We start from the raw sequence: 14,688 nt of genomic DNA, 5'->3' as shown, positions 1-14,688 counted from the left end.
AATAACTCTATGAGAAAAGCTAGTGCTGTCAAGTCTGACAGTATAGTTTTTAGCTCAGAGATGTGGAAATGAGCCAGTAATGAGGTCTTTCTCACTGCAGCCATTCCAACCTCTGAATCACATTTTGCCATGATCATGCTAATTGATAACCTGTGTTGGGGAATTAACATGAATAATTATTTTAAAGATTTTACTGTATCCTAGGTATGAAGTCTGATTTTTAACATCAAGAAAAAAAATACTCAGCATAAGAAAATCTTCAGAATGTTTTCAAATAAGTTAATCAATGACTAAATACAAATAAACTTGCCTTAAAAAGTGAAGGCCTGAAGGTACCAAAACTGCTTTTTTTGCACAGCACAACAATTAACTAAAGGTATTTCCTCCAACATCACAGTTTTGCATTGGAAACTCAGTTGAATTCATATACTCTGTATACGCAGAAAAAAGACATGACGTTAAGTATTTTTTTTCTCAACTAAGTTCAAATTGTTTTTATATTTATTACATTTGTTAACCAAGTAAGTGACCTGGTCCATAGAATCTTTTCTGCCATGATCCAGGCCAAGAAAGTGCAGACAGCCAAAACAAGCAAAACAAGAAATACATGTTTTATTTGAGCAAAACGTAAATAATCATAACAAAAACAAAAGCTGAATTTTCAAAAAAAATAACTTTTTACCCAATATACATTAAGTATATTTTATTTGTATTCATGAATTTAAATAATACAGTTAAAGTAAACCACCATGCAAATATACATGCAATATTCATTATTGCCAAAAACTTCTGAATGAGAAGAGATAATCGGTGGGATTCAGAAAGGCTTACCATAAGTGCGATGCCTTAATATGGCCATCTTTCTACTCATGGTAAAACTTTCTAGTTCTTTGAAGTCCCTACCTCTGAGGATTCTCACTAGCTGTATCTGCAATTCAGAGATACAGAAGGTGGTCCTGCTGGCAGAGCTGCATGCTACTCTGGGGGAGTGGCTAATGTCATGTGCTCTCCCCAAGAAAGGACTGCAGCACCCAATTTAACTGCAGGGAGAATATCTGAATTGCTCAGCTTCATACATTTCCATTATTGGCAGAAAAAACAAAAAAAACATTTATTTATTTATTTATTCATATGTTCATAGGTTCATAGGTTCATACTAGGCTATCTGCCCTAGGGCATTTATAAGCCTAGCCAGAGTGTGTTTGGCTTTCGCCACCCATTTTAAATTAATTTTGCTATGCCTTTTTTTGAGGTTAGTATACTGTGCCTCTGTCTAACAGTGACACAGAAGTGATAACCGGGGAAAACCTACGATCTCCCATCCACTCATCAAGATTCCTCTTGAAGAGAGTCAATGTGGGACTCTGCCTAACCTGGACTGGGATTTTATTCCAGAGTGAAGGGAGCCTCTGGGTTATGAATCTGTCCCTCCAGCATGTCCTATTTATTTCAGTGCTGAGGTTCAAGTCTCTCAAGCGCATAGCTCGATGGGATTTGGATTTTCTGAGGTGCAGCATGTCCATTAATTCCGGGTTGGACATGGCTTTATATGTCAGGCACAGATCGCCTCTGAGCAGGCGGTATGCCACTGAGTAGAGCTGGAGTTTCTTTAACCGGGCAGCATATGGCATCTGTTTGAGCCCTTTGATCCTCTTGGTGAGGTACTTTTGGGGTCTTTCCAGTTGCTGCAGGTGTCTGATAAGGTACATCCCAAAAGGGGCATTGTACTCAATTATGGGCCTGATGAGGGATGAGTAAAGAGGTACAATGACCTCCCTGATCTAGATGTGAATCCCTTCATGATTAGGTGGGCTATATAAAATGTTTTTCTAACCACTTTGGCCACGTGGTTGTCAAATGAGAGATTGCTATCAACTTGGGTCCCCAGGTCCCTAATGACTTCTTCTGTACTTAATGGATTACCACCTATGTGGTAATTTGTGGGCACTTTGTTTTTGCCAAAGGGATGACTATACACTTTTGGCGTTTAGCTTGAGGCCATGGCTCTGGCACCAGTTGTCTGTTTCTATGAGGCCCTTTTGGAGGATGCTTGTGTCGGCTGGAGAATTGGTTATGGCCCAGTTTGCAGTCATCTGCGAACTTGGTCAGCCACAGTCCTTCCGTGTTGGCCTGTACCTGAGAAATATATACCGAACAAGAGAGGTCCCAGGACTGAGCCTTGTGGGATGCCACTTGTAACTGGTTTGGAGTCTGACATGGCTCCAGCAATTCTAACCATGTGGGTTCTGTCCTTGAGCCAGTTTGCAACCCATCTAGTGACATAGGGTTTATATTTAAGCTGGTGAGCTTATCTATAATGCCCGAGTGGGGTATTGTATCAAAGGCTTTTGCGAGGTCCAGGTAGGCTGTGTGGACCACCTTCCCCTCGTCAATGGCCTTGGTGACTGTTTCAAAGAAATCAACCAGGTTTAAGAGGCAGGATCTGCCCTTAACAAAGCCAAACTGGGTAGGATCCAGTGTCTGTAGGTCCCCAATATCTTTATTTATGAGGTCCATGATGATCCTTTCCATTGCTTTGCAGACCAATCTAGTCAGGCTTATGGGGCGATAGTTTCCAGGATCCGTTGAGGCACCACCTTTGTGGAGAGGGACCACTGTTGCTGTACGCCACTCTTTGGGTACATATCCTATAGTAAGGCTAAGATTGAACAGTAGTTTTATGTTTGTGTTTAGCTCTTCTTGGAGTTCATGTAGGACGCAGCCCGGGACACCATCTGGTCCCATTGATGCTGTGTTTTTTGCTTTGGAGAGGGCAGCTCTTACCTGAGCATCTGAGATGTCAGGGGGGTAGCACTCTGTTGGAATAGATATTTGCCCTTTTGGTGGGGAGAGGGGGGAGAAGTTTGCACTGAACCTGTCAGCTAGGATGTTGGCAATGTCTGTGGGCTCGGTGTATTTTTTGTCATTTTGGACTAATTCTGAGCATGTCTGGGAATTCCCACCCAGGTTCCTAACATAACTAAAGAAAGCCTTGTGATTATCCTTAGCGTCCTGTGCAATTTTTCTCTCGAAGCTGGCCTTAGATGATTTTATGAGTGCCCGTAGTTTTTTGCTAATACTGATCAGAGATGCCTTCCCTTTTTGGGATTTTGCTCTATCATGTAGTAGCTTCCTCCTTCTATTGTATAGTTTGTTTATGGTTGGGGTCCACCAGACAGGTTGTCTGCCTTTGGAGGATTGGGTCTTTGTTTTATTTGGGATTGCATGATCCATGCATTCCAGAAGGTGTTCATAGAATGCATTTATAAAGGATTCTGCCGTCTGGGCCATATTTTCCACAGGCCCGGGGGCTTTGAAGGATTTCGCCTCGGTTTTGAGGCATGTGAAATTTGCTTTAGAGAAGTTTTTCACTGTGGTTTTCTGGGCAGGGGGTGGGGTCGGGATGTTAATATCCAGTGAGATTAGTTTATGGTCTGATCTTACCAGTGAGAGATACACTTCTGGTCTGGAGCATAGTGTCCCCATGTTGGTGATGATCAGGTCCAGTATGTTTTCCCCTCTTGTGGGAGTGGTAACAAGTTGTTCCATAGCATTTGAGTTTATAAATTCTAGGAACCTTTGGGCTAGGGTGTTGGAGCTAGAGTAATGCTCCCAGTCCATGTTTGGGTAGTTGAAGTCGCCCAATATAATGGTGTTTGGAGAGACCTTCATATTTTCCAGTATTCTCAGGAAGACCAAGTGGGGTTCCTGTGTTTGGGAGGGTGGTCTGTAGCAGGCTATAAACTGGAAGGCAGTTTTACCCACAGTTAGTTGCACATGGATAGTCTCTGATGCTTCGTGCTGTGCCACCAACCTGGAGGTGTGGGTATCTTTGACGAATATAGATACTCCCCTCCTTTTGTGGTTCGGTCCAAGTTTTGGGGGCGAAAAGCATGGTATGAGGTATAACCTGGTAGTGCTGGGGTGCTCTCGGGAGCCTTGAACCAGGTTTCTGTTACTGCACAGATATCGATGTTCTCCATGCTAAGGAGAGTTTCGAGTGTGCTTCTTGAGGTTTAGACTTCTGGCGTTGAGTAGCATTACTCTTAGTTTCTTATCCCTTGTGATACCTATGGAGGTGGGTTTGTCTTTTGAGCCTTGCCTAAAAAAGCCACTATGGGGGTAGCAAGAGCCTTTGCCAATATCCGAAAGCCCAGGGGTGACAGGTGCAAGCCGTCCCTAGCGAAGCATCGTGGCTTGTCAAGCATGTCATCCCAGGCTGACAGGCATTGTTTATTTTACATTTGTTGACCGGGATTGTCCAACTGAGCTGAAGAGCCCCTTTTCAGTGGAAGCTCAGGGAGAAAAGCTCCAACATATTATATAATTTTCTTTATAAATTAGCATTAAACAGCAATGTTACAGGATTATTACAAGATATTAACTAGCAATACAATGTTATACCATATCAATAATCAGGAATATTGCAAAAGTATTTCAAGATGTATAAAAAGAAATATGTCATTAAGATGAATATAGTTTTTGGGGTAAGTGGTTACAAAAACCCAGTTTTATCATAATGTAGTTGCATGAAGGCAAGACAATTACAACAGAATGTTTCTCTGAGGTGATTTGCCTAATAGATTTTAGAAGACAGTAGAAAGAGTATTCAAGGAAGATTAGAGAGAGCTAGTGAGAAGAGTGAGTGAAGGGCAGAAAGTAGATTAAGGTATGGGAAGTAGGGGATGTTTAAGGAGGGAGAGTGCAGTGGCAGGACCAGTGACTTTTAAAGTGCTCTTTGGTGGCTATCTTAAATTGTTTAGGATGTGTAAGGGTCCTGATTGTATCTGATGAAGTCAAGGATTTGGACTGACAAAAACATTTTATTGCAATTTGCTTACGTCAACAAAATTAGTGGTTGCGGTCTTCCCTTACTGATTTTTTGGTATTTTGGGCTTTTGTTACATCAGTAGAGCCTCCGTTTTAGGTTCGGTCCTGATTTCAAGTGGGAGCCTATTCCAGGCAATAGTGGGGTGATAGCTGTACATGTTGCATCCAAATTTAGACCTGAGTTTGTAGATTTGTAGTAGGTCTTGGTTAGAGTTTTGGAGAGGTCTGGAGGGAGAATAATGGGAGATGAGAGGGGATAGTGCTGGGGAATAGAAAGGCTGGTATAGGATAGAATGGGTGATCTGGAGCTGAGAGAGAAGAAGCTGGTGGGGTAATTCAAGCCAGTTTAGGTGTTTTAGAGAGAGACAGTGATGGGATTTGTAGGTCTGTTGGGCAGCAAATCTAGCTACCTTGTTGTAGGTCAATTTGAGTTTGGTCAGGAATGCTGAGTTAAGATTTGTGAGAATTTGAGAAATGTACATTAGATTGGGTAGAAGGTAGGTAAGAGAGAGTAATCTTGGCTTCAGATGTAAGGAATTTCTTGTTACGGTAAAGGACCCCTAGTTTTGAATGAGTCTTTTTGATACACTTATTAACATGCAAGTCAAATTTAAGCTGATCGTCAATGGTTATGCCTAAGAGCTTAGTGATGGATTTTACCTGAATGGGAGTGTTATTAAGGGACTGTATGGAGAAGGAGGGTTTAATATTGTTGAACTTTTTAGGTAGGAAAAGTAACATTATAGAAATAGTCATAGTGCAGGCAATTAGAGAAAAGATGTGAGGTCAAAGTGTTTGTTACTGTGTGTATGTGTATGGTTTTGTTTGTGTATATCAGTATGGGGAATTAATCAGGTTGGATGAAGTTTGCATGTATTTGTTTGCCTAGGTGGTTGTAATAGGGGAAAGGTAAGGAACCGAGAGTCTGGATGTGTATGTGTGTGTGTGTTAGAACATGTGTGTGTGGGTGAATGGGTGAATGTTTCCATAAGTTGTTTATAAGTGTCTGAATGTGTGTTTGTGCATGTGTGTGTGTGTGTGTGTGTGTGTGTGTGTGTGTGTGTGTGTGTGTGTGTGTGTGTGTGTGTGTGTGTGTGTGTGTGTGTGTGTGTGTGTGTGTGTGTGTGTGTGTGTGTATATGTTTGACTGCAAGGGACGTCTTTGCTAATGTGATGCACAAGCATACAGGAAAACGCTAATCTGACAGTGCTAGTGTTACCAAAGTGTGATTTAGCTCTATGTTAATGAGATGATAATGAGGTCTTCGTCAATGCGGTGATAGCTGTCTCTGAATTCCATTTTCTCTCCATCACGTAACTTGACTTTCCTGTAGTAGGGATTAAACTCAAGTGGTGAGGATCATTCTGAATTGCAAGGAAAGTCAGCTGCAGTGTGTAATAAAGGATAGTCTTAGCAGGACTGATGATCATTCATGGTTGTAGATGCAGACAAATCTGAGGCACAACCGTAAGTGTTACATAGCCAGGATTCGTAAAACAAATACATTTATTCTCCTTGAGTTTGTAAAGTTACTCATTCTTTCATTCCAGAAGCTCCTACTTCCATAATAATAATATTCTTATCCCCAAACTTGAATTTGCTTTACTGTTTAAAGAGTTACTGTACTTCCATAACATACAATTGGTTCATACAATAGCTAGGGATCTCCTTCTCATTAAGAAATGTAATTGGCCCTCGCATAAAATTATAAACTATCAGTTGGTGAAAGAGTCATTTTTCTAATAACTGCTTTAACAAACAAATTATTAAAAGGTAACATTTGCCTGTTACTGGCACTTAATCATAAATCAGTCACAGATTACCACACCTTATGATTGCCTGACTAGGGTCATCACACACACACTTGTATCTCTCCAAATCCTGTTACAGGACTATCATTTCTCTATTGTTTTTTGTAGTATCTTGAACTAGAGCAATCTTTAATATCCCATACTGCTGCAAAGGTTTTGTTGCCAGCTGAGATAAGAAGAATCATTGGCATTTAGCAGTTATTGGAAGACAAAGAAACAGCCATTGCACTTTAGCAGTTCTGGTAGGTTTTTTCTTGGTTAAAAAATAATGAATAAAAATTAGTAACTGTAATGCCACTACAGAGGTCAGTATAACCTTGGCCATTTTTTGGCTCATCCTTATTGACCATCTGGTCTCTTATCATAGCCCATTCATTCCCCTGTTGCTAGTGGAGAAGCTGAGTTTGTCATACTGTGGGCTCCAGGGATTTCTGTATGTGACTCTAAACCTCTTGAGTGATGGCTTCTGTTGTGCTACAGAGTGCACATTGAGTGAGACTTCAAGGAAAAAATTCCACCTCTCCTGCCACATACCTGTCTGTGAACCCTAACCTCAAGGACAATCCAGTGGGACCCGATAAGGCCATTTGCTCCCTATATGGTCATGTAACATCTATTAGGGGTTCCAGTCTTCCTTCTTTTCAGTGTGAACCAAGCTATGCTTTCAGGTATCACCAGGAGCAACACAGTAATCTCATACACTCTGGCACAGCCCCAGTCATTTCCATTGATAGAGGTGAGTGGACATTGCCCCTGCATTGCTGTCCCTCCTCTCATCAACTCCTCCAGTGATGACACAACTAATTGAATCTAGTTGTCTGGATCATAGTCAGGTTTTTATCAATCTATGCTCCAGAACTTTCATATCTTTGGTCATTTACTGTAATAGTCTATTGGTGTCACAGCAAAATGAGAGTCCCAGTGAGGAGAATGAAATGGCCCTACTATATCAGAAGAAAGAATTTCCAGTGCCCCACCTGGAAGAGTTACATAATGCAAAGGAGACAGTCTGCCAATAGCATCTTTGCTATGCACAGAGCAAGTGGTATGAGATCTTATGGTGACTTCTACTTCAGAATCCATCTCCGGCTACAAATAAGTTTCTCTTCTCTTCTGTTTAGTTCCCAAAATACATAGATGAACATCATGTGTGAGCACGATAAGCTTTGGTTGTAAGTTTAATGGAGTTAGAACATGATGTACGCCATGTGCCACAGAGGAACCGAGACCAGTCATCAGTGGATACACCAGGGTTCTGTGCTGGGACCTTTCCTGTTTGTCATCTACTTTTCTGAAGTAAAAGCAAATACCAAAGGGCTCTGGCTGACTAAGTTTGCAGATGACTGGAAGACAGGTGCTACCACTAAATCCACAACTGACTGCCATTCAGCAGGAAGGCTTGTCCCAAATAAATAACTGCTGTCAAAATCACGAACTGAAACAAAGTGACAAAAATGCATTTGTATCCTTTGGGAAGTCATCTAGTCCTCCATGGAGCTACCACATTGACAATACACCCAAGAGTTAATCCAGTTGTTCAGGATTTGAGAACTTATGTGGACAGTGACCTAACATTTGACCAATGTGTGTCCATTATGGTAAGAATGTCCTTCTATTTTTCACAGCTTATGAACAAAGTAATTGTGTCTAGATCTAGGTATGTAATTTCTCCCTTTATTCAGCCACCATTAGGTCAGTCATGGAGTATAATGCCCCCTGTGGCATGTGTCTCTCCAGACACATGCAACAACTGGAACATCCATAGAAATACCATACTAAAAGGATACAAAGCCAAGGCAACATGACTACATAGATCAACTCAAAGTCCTGTCACTATACTTGGTATCCTACAGATTGATAAGAAGTGACCTTTATCTGACATACAAGGCATCCTCCAATCCAATACTGATAGTTTACTGCACATCAACAAGCCAAATGGTATCATAAATACTCAGTCTAGAGATCTTATCCTCTACTGCAATATCAACAGAATGGATTGGAGAGACAGAGGCAGCTCCTAAATGCTTTATCCCATGCATAGGTACCTTACATTATCTATCATATGATTCCAGTTATTCTCATTATGGATGACATACAATTATCAATCATGGGATGCATAAGGCCAATCTTTAAACAAAAGAGATAGCACAAAAAGGGAAATTGGCTAGCCATGAAATGGCCCACAAGGGCAGCTAGCTTAGTACTCACCTGTGAACCTATGAACCTATAAGAATGTTTCCATCACAGTCAGACAGTTCCATCTGGCTCCAAATGTGAGGCATGACTGTAAGGTGAAGATTTTTTCCAGTAGAAGGCTAACTCTTTGCTTTGTAAACAGTGATTTTCCACAGTACAGAACAGTTTTTGCATGAACATCTGAATTCCACAGTGGTAACAGCAGAGATTTTAGTAGTCCATAGACCTTCAGCCCCCTTCAGGGTTTCCCTGCTAAGTTTGATGACTACCCATGACATGGCGATTTAGGACTGAAAGACGATCACAGTCACACTGTCATCTCCAGATTTGTACTCGTTACTATTTAGAGATAATACTCTGGCAGATTGTCTAGCAGCTCACATTGCTGATCTTCAAAAACATTTAATTCTAATACTGCCAGGGAACTGTGGTCAATGAGGAGGATGCAAAACATTCCCCACAGGTACATGCACCATTTTTACAGTTGAACAGTTTAGCTCAATAGTTTAAAGTGTGGAGCTGCTAATGTCCTTCATCCCGTAGTCTTTGGTTGGAGTCTCTTGAGTCTCCATTTCCCTTCTGTGTAAATCTGATCTGAAAAAGGCATTTAATCATATGGTACTCCTAGCAGTCCACTAAGAATGACCTTAAGCTCAGTGGAATGACTTACTTAAATCATATAAATAAATATACATCATTATTCAGTAGCCCAGATAAAGGCAAGATCCTCCTTTTCAGTGTCTGAGTTGTAGTCTTCAAAAGCTGTCATAGAGCATGAAGCAAACAGTAATTTTATTATCAACCTATAAACAGTGTATGAACTACAGTGACTATTGAGTCTATGCAACAGCTGTTGCAGCAGTAAGCAAAGCAAACAGTAAAAAAGCTATAGTAGAAACACCAAGGAGCTTGTCTCAGCTGAATGTTTCTTGAGATGTGTTATTGCATCAGAGCACAGTTCCTTTCCTCAGCAGTACATGTAATAGCTTGATTACAGCTACATAATTTGTAGGAAAAAATGAGTCACAGTTAACCCTTGGAAAGAATGCAGGAGTGAGCAATCGTGAGATGGAGGAGAAATTGGGTGGCAGTAAAATGCTCTGTATCAGCATAAAGGCAAAAAACAGAAATCACATAATTCAAAAGCCCATTACTGTCTCAGCACTATCATAACTTGAGTTGTAACCGTCTAATATGGATTCTGCACTTAACACCTTGAAGCTGCCTCCTATAAACCTCAGCAGTATGTTCTGAGGCAATTGTATCACTAGGTTCAAAATGTCATTCTTTTTTTCCAAAAAGTACATAAGCTATAATGTATAACATAAAGTACATGTATTGTCTCAATTCAATTTCTATGAAAAAGTACAGTGATAATATGCTTAGTTTACAACACAGTCATTTTAATATCAAACAAATGTATCACTCACAAAATATATAAACAATAATTATTTACTTAACCAACTATTATGATGATGTATTTGGTAAAAGTGTAATTATAATTGATCAAAGGTATGAATGCCTATACAATAATTATTTGATAACAGGTAGCAGGTAGACAGAGACAAAATAGTTACACCCCGGGATTCATGGAGCTCGGTGCAAGGCCGGTGTAAGGCCTGCCCCGGCGGTGCAGTGAATAGTCGGCGTAGTAGCGCCATATGCATAGTAATGAGAGCGCGCCGCAACCACAGACACGTGCGTAGTGTACGTGAACGAGCCCAAGTAGGATGCCTCCGGAGGCGTGGCTAAGGCGGCAGGCGATGAGCAACCTAAAGTGCTGACTGCCACGGTCCGCCCATAATAGTAATGGCAGCAGCCAGGGCCCGTGCAGAATGAAACGCACATAGAGTATGCAACATAGTACACGTCCCAACAAAACGGGGAAGCAAACACAACCCACGAAGCCCTAAGTGTACCAGTGCAAGGAACAAAGGATACTCGCAACACCGTGTTCGTTCCGCAATGCACCGTCAGTGGGCATACCCAGAGAAGGTGTACCGCAGCATGTCAGCGCCGCACCGACATAGGAGTAGCGACTAAGGTTACCACCTGTCCCACTTTTCGAGGGGCAGTCCCTCTATGGGCAGTTGTGTCCCGATAAAAAATATTAAAAACGGCAAATGTGCCAAGATTGTAGGACATAATTATATCCCGTATTTAATGTAATGGTTGCATGAAATGGTAATTTCCGTAACTAAAATACCTAAATGTTACAAGAAACAGAATAAGCAACCAAACCGCAACAACAATAAACTTTTATTTAGGCAAACAAGTGAAGTTCTATGCTATGTAGTGACCGTGGGTATGTGTCGGGCTGTAAAATCTGATGTGAGTTCCGAAAATGTCCCACCTTGGCTATTGGAAAAGGTGGCAACCCCAGTAGCGGCATGGGCATGGTCACCAGGGTTACCAGCTGTCCCACTTTGCTATGGATAGTCCTTCATTGGACAGTTGTGTCCCGCTAAATATCGAAAAATGGCAAATGACCTGAGATTTCCGGCCAAAAATATTCCCTCAACATACCTGTAATAGTAGCATAAAACATATATTTTGTATATGAAACACATACATGGCATAAGAAACCGAATAAGGAACCCAAATGCTACGAGAATAAGCGTATATTATGGCAAAAATGTGAAGTTCTGTCATCTCTACTTGCTGTGGGTATGTGTTGTCCTGCAAATTCTGATGTTTCCACAAAAGATGTCCCACTATGGGCATTGGAAAAGGTGGCAACCATAATGGTCACAAGCAGCAGTGAGAGTACACAGCCGGGTAGCCGTGTCGACATAACAACAGGAAGGAACCAAGATACCATAAACACAGGCAAACATGTGCATAGCAACATGTCCCACACCCAGCAACGTGTTTGTCGCATACACAGGACGGCGTATGTCTAAGTGTAATATCCAGAAGCAGAACCCATGCATGCATATGTAATACACAATAGCCCCATTGTAGCATGTAAGTCCCACCCATGTACGCCTGTGCACCCAAACCAGCTAGCAGTCTTGTGCAGCTACACACCTACACACAATGGGCATACCTGAAATGTGGTAAGAAGTATTGTTTTAGGCAGTGCCACATGGGCAAATATGTACCCCACATGTCACCAAACCACCTCAGGTACAGATATGGAAATGGATGCATGTGAATGTGTCTGCAGAATGTGTACATCCCGCATGTGGTATGTACCCGTCCAAACCCTATAGGTTTGCACATGCCACGGTGCACATAACTGTACACATGTGGACAAGTCGGGATGTTGAACCACCGCACCGATGATTAGCTATGCAGACAGGTCAAACACATATAGCGGAACATGTGCCTACCAAACAGGACGTCCTAACAGGGTGCCACAGGCACAGAAGGGGAAGGTGGGACATCACATGTGGAGAGTAGTGTTGCTGGATGGCCAAACACCCACGGTGAAGGTAAAGGACGGAACAACATGCATATGGACGGATGGATGTTGTTAGAAAAAATATATAGAAACATATATGAAGTGCCAGTTTAGAAGCAAAATACTATAGAATGCATTGAGTTGTACTGTACAATATGGCAGTAGAAATGATCATGCATGTAATTGGTGAAGCTTAGCTGCAGTGTGATCGAACTATGACCCTGGCAGTAACCAGTTCAGCAGGCTTATGTCTCTCAGCATTAATTATCTGCTGGGTTACAGAAAAATAAATGTATGTACATGTATAACATCCTCCCTTCCACTGAGGAGGATGGCCTTGTGAGCTCTATCGAAGATAGAGTACAACTCCTTACCAGAGAGACAAAGGAATGTATTAAGAAATGAACTGAGTATTGTATCGGAACAGTCCAGGGTCCTTGAAACAGCAACATTTACAGAAGGACACTGTAATTGACCAGGTGCCTTGCAAGGCTGTGTTATTCTCATGAGAAAACATTTTAAAAGCATGACCTCAGCACCCTCGTATGAATAGAATATTGCGGACCATAGTGATGGAAATGCCCTGTGACTGACCACGTCAGTAAGGTGGGCAAATGATGATTGTAAACACTATATAAAGAAATTGCATACTGTATAGAGTCAGACAAGACTCTCATACTTGGACTGTATAGTTCTTTGCCTGCCTGTGTCCACTACTGAAACTTTGTGAACCCGAGCTTCCTGTGTTATTGACTGTCACTTAGAAAAGCCTACTGATTTCTACAGTCTGGTTTTAACAACTTATTTGACATTGTGACCCTTCTTAGCCGGAATTCCCTTGGTAAGCTACAGGTCAGAGTGCATGGGTGGTTAGACATCTGCGCAGGAGAATTTGCCTAAATGGTTCTTCTTGAGTGAAAAGACCTCTGACTGAATTGTTGTGTGGAAAGAGGCTGTCCACTGTCTGATCTGTGGCTGAAAAGCGGAAAACTGGATCCCAAGAAGAAAATGTGCAGTCATAAACAGGAGGCTCAGGTAAGGAGAGTTTGCCTCTTTGTCTCTATTGTAGATCAAGGACCAGGCTACATTGTGTTTCTGTTAACAGTTGTGATATCAGGTCGAAGACCAATCCAAGTAGTTTTAAATTTGGACATAGATCAGGGGAACACAGAGTAGAGTAAATAGTCATTGTAGACACTACAGTGGATACAGGGAAGGAGATATCACGTGGTACGAGAGAAGGGTTACATAACAGTCGTGTAGAAGACATGGGAGATTAGTGCACTAAGAGATCGTGAGATCCGCGTTTGACGGGTGATGTGAAGTATATGCAATTGCAGAGAGCACATAATGTGAGATATTCTGCAAAATGGGGTAATAAATATGACATAGATGGAATATTAGACAAAATATCGTTAGTGAAACATTGGAATCACTGAAAATGTGACGCAGATCTTCTAGGGTAACCACCTGTCTCACTTTATGAGGGACACGCCCTCCTTGGCCAGATGTGTCCTGCAAACAAACTGAACAAATGGCAAATGTCCTGATATCTTAGTACAAAAATATTCCCTATATCTCCTGTAATGGTAGCATAAAACAGTTATTTTGTATCTGAAACACCAAAATATCATAATAAACAGAATAAGCAACTCAAATGCTACAAGAATAGGTTGCTATTCTGGCAAAAAGCGATTTGCTGTCCTTTGTACTGGCCGTGGGTATGTTTTGCCCTGCAAAATCCCACGTTCCTAACACTAATGTCCCACATTGTGCATTTGAAAAGGTGGCAACCCTAAGATGTGCAGGCTAAAAAACAGCGACAATTGGGTATCCCTCAAGCACATAGGTGGATTGAGGTAGTGAACCGAAGGGAACAGAACACTAAAAATGCGAAAGCATCATACGTAGACAAAGAAGATAATAATACAGTAGTAGCGACAGCCCCCCTCCTCTACCACTTCTGATACCACATCCAGGATATGAAGCGGGAGGGCAGGCTAGTCCCCCCCACGTTATCCTGTGGCAACAGAGGTATCACAACGACCAAATGTAAGAGAAGCTATTGAAACCACATCCCGAAATCGTAAAATACCTAGGGACACTCAAGTAAGAAGAGAGTCACTAGAACAGAGTGAGGATATCTGTCAATTAATTGAAGTACCGAACCCTCATGCTGGACAGGAAGGCCAGGACCCAACTCCCTTAGTGTATAGACCGTGGACACCAGAAGATATCTGGAAAGTCACAGAGGAAATTCCCCATCTACAAAGTAATCACTATTCACCATGCAATACCCCTGTATCTTCTGATAGAAAAGCAAAGGGGGAATGGCCGATGGTACAGGATTTACAAGCTGTAAATCATGAAATAATATCTAGGGTACCGATGGTGCCAGACCCACACACTATATTGAATGCTCTGAACCCGCCACAGAAGTATCTT

This window comes from Protopterus annectens, chromosome 6.part0, assembly GCF_019279795.1.
Source record: "Protopterus annectens isolate FY-2018-M chromosome 6.part0, PAN1.0, whole genome shotgun sequence".
In the NCBI taxonomy this organism is placed as follows: Eukaryota; Metazoa; Chordata; order Ceratodontiformes; family Protopteridae; genus Protopterus; species Protopterus annectens.
The sequence above is the reverse complement of the archived record's forward strand: the minus strand, read 5'-3'. Positions refer to the sequence as shown.